Here is a 4,840-nt window from a genome sequence, read left to right on the forward strand (position 1 = left end):
TATTTTTGCCACTAGAGTCATTGCTGGGATGTGGTGCTGGCATCCCATATACACCGCTCTCAGTGACCATTGTTTCCTTTTTTTATTTTTTACTAGATAGGACAGAAAGAAACTGAGAAAGAACCGGATAGAGAAAGGGAGAGAAAGATAGACACTGGCCGGGGCCAGGTGGTAGCGCTCCAGGTTGAGCACACATGTTACATCACCACTCTTGAAGCATCCCCCCTGCAAGTGGGGAGCAGGGGCTCAAACCCAGGTCCTTCCTCTTGGTAATATATGTGCTTAGTTGGGTGTGCCACCACCTGGCCCCCATCTTATTAATTTATTTATGGTTAATACAAAACAGAATCAGATCATTTGATTCTCTGCCATATTTGATATCGAGGATTGAGTTTGTTTTTTTTTTTTTTACAGGATGGAGAGAAATTGAGAGGGAAAGGGGAGCTTTCAAATGGAGAGAGAGAGAGAGACTCTTGTAGCATTGCTTCACTACTCATGAAGCTCCCCCCTACAGGTGGGAACCCCGGGGGACCTGAACCCAGGTCCTGGTATGTGGTAACATGTATTCAACCAGTTGCACCATCGCTCTACCCCAAACCTCACGCTTTGAAGTCCAACATTTTAGCCACTGTGCTGACAGTGTCAGCTGCAGGTGTACCTGACTTCAGCGGGCAGTCATCTATAACACAATGGAAGAGACTTAGGACAAAGGTAAAAACCATGGCAGAGTAGAAAGAGGTCTTTCCCCTGGATTAATCCAAAGTGAAAGTCCAGTGGTCTGGGAGGTGTCGAGGTGAAAAAGCATTGGACGCTCAAGCATTAAATCCTGAGTTCAACCCCCAGCAACACATATATCAGAGTGATGCGTGGTTCTTTCTCTCCTATTTTTCTCGTTAATAAATAAAATCTAAAAAAACCCAAAAAAACAGCGGGTTAATCGCACATGGCACACAGCACAAGGACTGGCATAAGGGTCCTGGTTTGAGCCCCTGGCTCCCCAACTGCAGAGGGGTCACTTCAAAAGCAGTGAAGCAGATCTTCAGGTGTCTATTTTTCTCTCTCCCCTGCCACCCCCAACTTCCCCATCTCTCTCGATTTCTCTCTGTCCTATCCAACAACAATGACAATAACAACAACAAGGGCATAACAAAGGCAACAAAAATGGAAAAACATGGCCTCTAGGAGCACTGGATTTGTAGTGCAGGCACCGAGCCCCAGTGATAACCCTGGGGACAAAAACAAACAAACAAACAAAAAACAAAACTGAAAGCCCATGTGCATCTAAACTTTTCCACTGTATGAGATAATACATTGTTGTTATTTAGTCATTTTGAACTTATTGTTGTCACATAGTCACACTGATAGAAAATCCCCTCATGCTTTGACTTTTGTCTGCCTCTCCAGTATCACTGGACTTCTAACAGTTCCTTGAATGAATTGCATGCCTGTATTTCTACTTGTATGTCTTCACATGTGTACCCAAGCCTTTGCCCATACTGTGTGCTCTTTCTTCCTGCTTTTCTTCCTCCAGCCCTGCTTAACCAGGTCTGAATACTCATCGTCAAGGCATAAGTTCATATGTCACTTTCTCCAAGAGTTTTCCGGGACCCCTATGCAGGGTCAGTCCTTTTACTTCTGCATGCACAGAAACCAGTCCTCCCTGTCACGCATGCTTCGTTTTACAGTGATCTATTATTCTGTCTCCATGCTGGACTACATGAATTCACAGAAGCAGGAATCTTGCTTCTTTGGCCCATCATTTTTCTCTATACCTAGCACAGGACCTGGCCTTTAATTTTTGTGTGATGACTTCTACATCTTCAAAGTACCCCCTAGGGCTCCTTCAGCGTCCAGTGGATGGAGAGATTGTAGGGATCTGGGTGGTGCACCTGGTTGAGCGCACAAGTTACTAGAATGCACAAGGACCTGGGTTCAGGCCCCCAGTCTCCACCTACAAGGGGGCAAGCTTCACAAGTGGTGAAACAGATCTGCAGGTGTCTCTCTCCTCTATATCTCCCACCCCTATCAATTTCTCTCTGACCTATCAAATTAAAAAATTAAGATTTGAAAAGATGGGGAAGTTGTTAAATGCCTCCTGGCCCCTTTCCTTCACTCTTTTTTTGGTCTGGGGAGCAGAGTTGGTCTCTTGTCCATTGAAGGTGGAGTATGACAGACCTGACTTGCTCTCCAGAAGACTTGGTCCCCAAGGAATCATTTGTCTCCAGGTGTCCTTGCTGTGTGTTCTAAGCTTTGCCCAATGATTCTTCCAAAGTTGGGTGTTTCCCCAACCTGAGCTTACAGTGGTCTCTCCCAACCCCACTTCCACCCACCAATGTGGGTGGGTACTGGCAGCATATCCAAGTACAGCCATTGCCAGCTACAGTCTAGGTGTGGTACCCATCATCGGGGCTCATAGTGATGCCAATAACTGCCATGGGGTCTTGGCTCCTTCCTCTCTCAAGATTTTGAGAGCTTGTTTGGAGGTTCTTGCAGGGGAGTGCAGCTACTTGAATACCGTTGACCGAAGACCGGTTCATCTCTATTCGGGGAAGGCCGTCCTCTTCGACCAAGTGCGCAGCTTCAGGAGGGACACACATGGAGCAGTGAGGGAAGAAGGGGTCACCCGACTAGCCAGCCAGATCAGCTGAATCAACCCTGGCAATCAATGGGGTGACAGATATCGCAGCCAGATAACCCTCACATCCCTCTCTCAAGATCTTAATGAAGACTGCCCCATATTCACTTGAGACAGTATAACCTGCACTCCACCTTTTTAGCATCACAAGTTTTCCTTAGGATCTAAGTCCAAGGTATAAGTTGACCCAGACTCCTCCATTAAACCTTTCAGATTCTTTTTCCTTTAGATCTCCTTGAACTAAATTCAGCATTTCTCCCTCCTTGGAATTCTTAGAATGTCAAGAAGCTAGAGGGGACCTTGGAATTCTTGGAATGGAGCCCAAATTCCTAGGAGCTCACAATGGTAGGAATAGGGTATAAAATGTTTCTATCTAACATTTTGATTTTTTTTTACTTCTTTTTTTTTTAATATTTATTTTATTTATTTATTCCCTTTTGTTGCCCTTGTTGTTTTATTGTTGTAGTTATTATTGTTGTTGTCGTTGTTGGATAGGACAGAGAGAAATGGAGAGAGGAGGGGAAGACAGAGAGGAGGAGAGAAAGATAGACACCTGCAGACCTGCTTCACCGCCTGTGAAGCGACTCCCCTGCAGGTGGGGAGCCGGGGTTCGAACCGGGATCCTTATGCTGGTCCTTGTGCTTTGCGCCACCTGCGCTTAACCCGCTGCGCTACAGCCCGACTCCCTTAACATTTTGATTTTTTAAATAAGACTTCCCCCCTAATTAAAAAGTAATTCTATAGGCTCAATGCAGAAAACTAGTGAAAGTTAGAAAAGTAAGAGCATTTTTGGTTGGAGAGGTGACTCAGTAGTAAAACACATGCCTTGCATGGATCAGGCCCTGGGTGTGATCACTGTCATCACATAAGAACAAGAGAGATGAAAACAAATACACCAGGGGATGGATGGTGGCATACTCAGTAAAACATACCCGTTGCCAGGCTTGAGGATGCAGGCTCAAGCTCCCTGTCCCCACCTACAAAGAGGAAGGTTCATGATTGGTGCAGCAATGCCGCAGATCTATTTATCACCTATCTAGCTATCACCTATCTAGCTAGCTAGCTAGCTAGCTATCCTCTACTTCAGCTCTTTCTGTCTGTATCATAAAAGAAAAGAGACACCAGAAACAGTGTACTTTTCATCTAGTTACTAAACCCCAACAATAACCAGTGATAAAGAAAATCATTTTTTAGTATTATTTATTTATTTATTATCTTTATTGGATAGAGACAGAAATCAAGAAGACAGGGGGAGATAGAGAGGGAAAGGGACAGAGAGACACCTGCAGCTCTGTTTTACCACTTGCAAAGCTCTCCCCCACAGGAGGGGACTTAGTGCTCAAACGTGGGTCCTTGAGCATTGCAACTCGTAAGCTCAACCAGATGCGTCACCACCTGGCCCCCCAAATGGAAGAAAGATGCTCTGGTTTCAATCTCTCTCTCTCTCTCTCTCTCTCTCTCACACACACACACACACACTAAGTAAAGTATAAGCAAGTTTTTTTTGGGGGGGGGGTTGGGGAAGAGCTCAACTTTGGCTTATGGTGATGCGAGGTTTGAACCTGAGACCTTGGGACCTCAGACATTATAGTACTGTTCTATAACAGTTGAGTTATGGGGCCAGGTGGTGGTGCATCTGGTTAAGCACTCACAATACTCAAAAAAGTGTGCAAGGACCCAAGTTCAAGACCCTGGTCCCCACCTGCAAGGGGAAAGCTTCATGCGTGGTGAAGCAGGGATGCAGGTATCTGTCTGCTTTCATCTCTCCCTCCCCTCTCAATTTCTCTAAATAAAAATATTTTTAAAATACAGTTGGGTTATTTTCCCCAGCTCTGTGCAAGAGAATTTTACACACCTTACTTTTCCCACTCACCCCTTTAATTTCAGTGTTCCAGGGTCTGGCACAGATTAGGCACTGAGTATTTGTTGAACAAATTATCTCAGTTCCATCTCCCAGAGATAAAACTACCTTTTGATTATCCTTTTGGTCCTATAGATATTATACATAAATAGAATCAAAATAGTTTTATAGCCTGCTTTTTTTCTCTTTACAATATATTCGGAGCATTTTTCCATATTGATGTTTTTTCTATATCATCATTAATCCTTTAATATTACTCCTTCAAATGACTATCATAATTTTCCTACCCAGTTATTGACTAGTGAACATTTTTGGTGATTTTTAGTTTTGTTTGTTTGTTTGTT

This window comes from Erinaceus europaeus, chromosome 10 (genome assembly GCF_950295315.1).
Source record: "Erinaceus europaeus chromosome 10, mEriEur2.1, whole genome shotgun sequence".
Taxonomy (NCBI): Eukaryota; Metazoa; Chordata; class Mammalia; order Eulipotyphla; family Erinaceidae; genus Erinaceus; species Erinaceus europaeus.